Consider the following 6,885-nt stretch of genomic DNA (forward strand, 5'->3'; position numbering starts at 1 on the left):
TCCAGAAGACGGGCGGTGTCACACACACTACCCACAATGCAATGTCAGCGTCATAAAATGGGCATTAAAGCCCTGTCCATACATCGACACTCCCTTCAATAACCAACATAAAACTAAACGTGAAATCATGTAGCAGCACTTGGCCCCATTGTAACCACTGTCACCCTTCTCCTTGGATGTAACCTGACCACAAATTACCCATAAAACCTTGCAGCCTCCCCCAAGACCCTCTCCAGGCAACCCCTGACTCCCCCTGACTCATCTCCTCCTCTCCTCATCTCCTTCTCTTCCAGGACCTCATCTTTTTCTCTCACTCCCCCCCCCCCCCCTCCCCTCTCTCCATCTCTCTCTCTCTCTCTCTCTCTCTCTCTCCCTTCTTTCAATTTTAGCCAGGCTGCCGAGTAATGTCCTGCTTTTATTGTAAATCTATACTCTTAATCTGGTCGGCACCGATGGGCCTCGCTCCCACGATCAATAGGCTACGATTGCTGGGAAGAGTCCGGAGGGGCAGATAACCCCCCCCCCCAGACCACACACGTCCCACCCCACCTACCTACACCCACCCCCCACTGACTTACCCCCCCCAAGACCACACACGTCCCACCCAACCTACCTATACCTCACTTCATCCCACCCCCCACTGACTTAACCCCTCCACAGGGATAGTCCTTGAGTCAAACCTCCAGGACGCACGCAGGTCCCGTTGCATTCAGGGCACCATTTTTAACAAAAGAGCCCTTCAGTGGTGTATAGCTGCATCTTGTGAACCATGTGTGCTCTCCCCTTGGAGCTACTTGGTGGGAGTGGAAACCCCAGTTGCATTTCAGACAAACCCAACGCAAACACCTGTCCTGCCATGTATCTCCCCGTTTTGAAATGAACAGACTTCTATTTGTTTTTTGGACACATCCCATGTGCTCGGGGCAGTACTATACGACTTCACCATCTCTCTTCATGGGCACTGTTTCTCAACGTTTGGCCCACCTCCCCCCAAGGTGGTCCCCGCTCCCAGTGTGGAGAACCTTTTGAGGGAAATAGATATGAGCTTGACGTTCCACAAAACCCACACGAGGAGTTCCTCTGACCTGCCCTCCTCCTCCCTCGTCGGTCTATAAGCCAGGAGTGATGGACGGCGCTAAGAGCCACTCACATTCGTTAGGATCGTTAGGGGTGATGGGGTCCCGCACACAGCGCCTCCCCGAGCTGCATGGCCGCGGTGGACGCCATAGGGAGCTGGAGGACGGTTCACACATAATGGAAAGCTCTGGGGCGGTGGGGAGGGGGGAGGTGGGGGGGAGGTGGGTGGGAGGTGGGGGTTAAATGTGCCAAAGACCACTCTCCATCTTCCTCACCAATTCACCTCTCCACAGATGACATCAAAGCTGCAAATGGCCTTAGAGAAACGATATAAGCAGTAGTGGTGGTGGTGGTGGTGGTGGTGGTGCGCACGTGTGTGTGTGTGTGTGCGTGTGTGCATGTGTGTGTGTGTGTGTGTGTGTGTGTGTGTGTGTGTGTGTGTACTCGCATGTGTGTCTAGAAGAGGGCACGACTTTCATGTAAGGCGGAACATTAAAGCCAGAGGGTGATGGTCAGAGTGAGGGGTGGGAGGGAGGGGTAGGGACATGAAGAGGTGTGTTCTGGGTAATTAGGCCTAGGCCCCCCGCATGTCCTGACAGTCCACAGCAATTTATTGCCCCACTTGGGCAACTTGGCCACCCATCTAATTGCAATATTAGCGTGTAATAACACCTGTGTTACGGCCCGGATCCCAATATTTCATGGGGGTCTGGCAGCGCGTTCTTGCTTGCCTCGGCAGTATTCGGCCATTAAGCGACAGCGGGGGAAACAAAGCGCTCGGCTCATAGTTTGGACACCCCCCGACCTCTGAGAGGAACATTGGTCCGAATTTATCGATGCCCCCCAAGCCCCCCCCCCCTCTCTGTTCTAATGGACGTGAGCTTGTGTTAAGGTTTGACCAACGTGATCAACACCTCAGATCAACAACTGCATATTGACAGTGCGTATGTGAGAGACCAAAGCATTGCATGCACAGGCTTGCATTGCATGCACAAGAATTAGACCCTCCAGAAAAATGCGATTAAGCGATCGCATAATTTATACTGCATAATCAGCCAAATGGTGCAGATTATGCAGGGGTGAAACTTTTTTTCAAGAAGGGCGCATAATCGTGCAAACTTCCTGCCTATTTTCGCAACTTCCCGACTATATTTCACCACACAAAATCACATAAAACCCTACATATTTCACCACACAAAATCACATAAAACCCTATTTCACAACTTTTCGCAACTTTCTGCATGTTTCGCAACTTCCCACAATTACACTGCACATATAAACCTGCATATTTCATCGCATAATCAAGGATTTTAGCCTGCATGATCAAGGATTTTAGCCTGCATAATCAAGGATTTTAGCCTACATGATCAAGGATTTTAGCCTGCGAGGGTCTAAAAAATAAGAGCAAAAAATGCATCACAACGCATCACATCATAGGTAGCTCATTGTGAGTTTGAAGTCGGTTGCTGCCATATACTGTATATGCACATGCACCATTATGGGCGTATTGGTCGGATCTGTCAAGTGTCTAAACGGCTTAGCACCCATTTATCTCTCTGAATTGCTGAAACCATATATGTTCCCACACAGACCCTTAGGTCCGCTGACCAGCTTCTCCTGGTGGTGCCAAAAACCAGGCAGAAGCTCAGAGGGAACCGGGCTTTTGCAGTGGCAGCTCCATAGAGTAATACAAGGATAGAGACTGAACCGGAGCGACAGCCCCCCCCCCCCCCCCCCCCCCCTATTCATGTCAGTGGAAGTTGCTCAGTGGCGTTTTGAAGCACCCGGAAAAACGCTCTACTTCCACATTTGACCACCAAATTTTGGTGGTAAAATGCGGAAGTGCAACCGAGCACTCAATGTTAAAGCCCAGCTGCACAGGGTTTCCCGGTCATGAATCCACGGGTCCGCCTGCAGTTCACGCCCCAACCACTAGGGCCGAGTGCTTCAACGATGCAGAGCCTCACTGGTAATGTTTTACTGTAAAGCACTTTGGTACAACTTTGTTGTTATTTAAATGTGCTATATAAAAAAGGTGGTAGGTATGGTAAGGTAAGGGGGGCAAGTCTATGGACTTTAAACGTTTGTTTAGAGCACTTTACACAAACATTACAAGACGCCCCTAACTTATGTGTTTTTTTTTACAGGTGCAAGTACGTGTACATAATGCGTAAAATGCAGGAGAGGGTGAATGGAATGCGTGCACACGTGCACAGCACATCCATGCATGAATACACTATAATACACACGTGCACACATGAATACATGAATACACTAATACACACGTGCACACAATCCATACATGAATAAACTATAATTCAGGTGCACATCGTAACTGTCGGGCAGAATCCTTATCTCCATATTTATTTCGTTCTCCATATATAAGTGTTATGTTTTCGTTCCCAAACAAATGCCCTCCTATAGACTTCATCACACAAGAGTGTCGCACAAAAGTATAGAGTGAAAATAGCAAATTGTGAGCTTGGAGATTAGCAATTTTCACTACTTTGAAAGTTTTGGACATACAGTACATCTCCGTCCGACAGAGACGATGCGCGTGCGTGCGTTGCGTTGCGTGCGTGCGTGTTGTATCATTGTGGATGCTAACACCACAGAGACAGAGGGGTTGATTTACGGCCCTGAGCAGAGCATGGTTTTCAGACAACAGGCGGGGGCGGGGCCCAACGAGACGCGGCTCCATGAATTCATCACAACATTAGCTGTTTTACAGTGACCGCTGATGGCTGGGATTTGCATGACGGGTCACCAATAACCTACACACCCCCACCTTTAATGCACACGCACACGCACGCACTGAACCCTCTACCCCTTTAGTACACATATATCAACTCAAACAACCACATGCACAGTCTCACACACACACGCACACACACGCACACACACACACACACACACACACACACACACACACACACACACACACACACACACACACACCCACACACACACACACACACACACACACACACACACACACACACACACACACACACACACACACACACACACACACAGACTCTTAACCCCCCCGACCCTTAGAACACACATAGCAACCACACACACACACACACACACACACACACACACACACACACACACACACACACACACAGAACCCCCCCCCCCCCCCCCACACTACCCCTTTAAAAGCACATATCAACTCCACCAAACCACACACTCGCGCTGTGTACACACCCCGCCACAACCAAAACCACACACACTGAATCCACCAACACACACTTGCATACAGACGAAGCCAGCCGTAGCTCCACCTCAGCGACAGGCTAATTTATTTGCTGGTTTTAAGGGGCTAGGGGCGGCGCGCCCATAAATCCTGCATCTCTTAATAGGCCGCTAAAATGCAGTGATACGGCCCGGCTCACCATAAATCACATACCAGGGTTTGTCGTCTGTAAACACTTTGGAATTGTTTGCGTGTGTGTGTGTGTGTGTGTGTGTGTGTGTGTGTGTGTGTGTGTGTGTGTGTGTGTGTGTGTGTGTGTGTGTGTGTGTGTGTGTGAGAGAGAGAGAGAGGGAGAGAGAGAGTGAGAGAGAGAGTACGAGAGAGCATGAGGGGAGAGGGTGAATGGGGTATCAAATGTTTTAAATGTAAGATCTATCAGTGAGTGAGTGACTGACTGACTGACTGACTGACTGACTGACTGACTGACACACTGGCGTGCGTGTGCGCATATGCAAGTGTGTGCAATGTGCATGGATGGGGACTAGCTTGTGTGGCACATGTCACTCTGCCTCTGTGTGTGTGTGCGTACGTGCAAACACTGTATAATGTATACACTGTATATTTTGTGTCTGTGTGAGAACCTAAATACATACATATCCTTGTGTCTTGTCATGTGTCCATATCTACAGCATGTATCTGTCAGAGTGTACAAATGAGTTAAAGTAACACTGGCTTTGTCTGTTTGTGTTTGTGTGTGTGTGTGTGTGTGTGTGTGTGTGTGTGTGTGTGTGTGTGTGTGTGTGTGTGTGTGTGTGTGTGCGCACGTGTGTGTGAGGGTCAGTCTCCCTCCTGTCCGCTGGCCATTCTCCAAGGCCGCTCTAACGAGCCAGCGGTGGATTTGGATTTGGTAATAACCCCAATGCCCTCCACGGAGGTCATTCATTGGCTGACATGACAGGACCAATCACAGACAGACACACTGACGGACTGTAGCACCCAAGGACGACACAGAATGCTGGATTAGTAATCAAGGATGAGTTCAGTGTTGGACTTCATAAAGAATAAATATCGTTATGCGCATGGCTCCGGTGTTACTGTGAATTGTTTATGATGAGTGTATATTTTGTAGGAAATGTGGAAACTGATTGCCGAGTGCTCAAACGTCGTATACGCCGACTGAATCCAAATCTGAAAGTCTGCCGAAACTGCTCAGTTGGTGAGAGTGTGACGCTAACAACGCCAAGGGTGTGGCTTCGTATAGCCAGGCAGGTCCAGACTCATAGCGTGGATAACTGACGGGTCAGTGAATCCACGCTATGAGTCTGGACCTGCCTGGCTAGTGGCTTCGTATAGCCAGGCAGGTCCAGACTCATAGCGTGGATTAACTGACGGGTCAGTGAATCCACGCTATAGCCTGGCCCTGCCTGGCTAGTGGCTTCGATCCCCATAATGGACAAATGTTTAGGGAAGAGAGGTATCTGGTAATCAGAAGGTCATTGGTTCCACCCAGTATACGTGTCAAAGTCAAAGTCGTACGATTTGTCACACACGTTACCGCAGCGATATTTGTTCTCCGTCTCCATCTCTTGGAGCGGTGAGCCTCAGCCGTGCCGAGGCTCGGGAATCATTTGATTAGTTGATTTGACCCCCCAATCCAACCCATTGATGCCGAGTGCCAAGCAGGGAGGCATTGGGTCCCATCTTTGATATGACCCGGCCGGGGATTGAACCCCGACCTCCCAGTTTCAGGGCAACGAGTCCCTATGCAAGACGTCTCTAACAGCTCCCCTTAGTCGTGACCATCTGAGGAGCCAGCAGCTTGGGTGAAGCTAAATGTGAATTTCCCTCTGTGTGGGAAAATAAAGATCTAACTTAATTTCGAGGGAAAACTGCATCCCCCTTCCGCGTACAAATGCAAAACATGAAGCCCGATCGTGACGTATTCAATGAATTGGAGAAGTGGAGAAAGTGATGCGCGCGGCGACAGCCTGAGGTTTGTCACTCACAGATAAGACCCGGTTCAATAATCTTGAGAAGAGTTCGATATCTACAGGAGAATTGGATTTGATAAGTAGCTTGATTGACCCCCAGAGGCTGGAGAAAGTCATCAGAGATCAGAATTGACATGTTGGACAGAATCTTCGTTTTTTTTTTTTATATATATATATAAATTGATGCCCCGGTTTATACTTTTTACACACATTGTGTGTGTGTGTGTGTGTGTGTGTGTGTGTGTGTGTGTGTGTGTGTGTGTGTGTGTGCAAGTTTGAATGTGTGTACGTTGTACAGAGAGAGAGAGAGAGAGAGAGAGAGAGAGAGAGAGAGAGAGAGAAAAGAGTGAGAGAGACAGGCAGAGAGAGAGAGACAGAGAGAGGTAGTGAGAGAGAGACACAGAGAGAGAGAGAGAGAGAGAGAGAGAGAGAGAGAGAGAGAGAGAGAGAGAGAGAGAGAGAGAGAGAGATAGTGAGAGAGAGAGAGACACAAAGACACAGAGAGAGAGAGGTAGTGAGAGAGACACAGAGACACAGAGACACAGAGACACAGAGACACGGAGAGAGAGAGAGAGAGAGGTAGTGAGAGAGACACAGAGACACAGAGACACG

The sequence above is a fragment of the Electrona antarctica genome, assembly GCF_951216825.1.
Source record: "Electrona antarctica genome assembly, chromosome: 1".
In the NCBI taxonomy this organism is placed as follows: domain Eukaryota; kingdom Metazoa; phylum Chordata; class Actinopteri; order Myctophiformes; family Myctophidae; genus Electrona; species Electrona antarctica.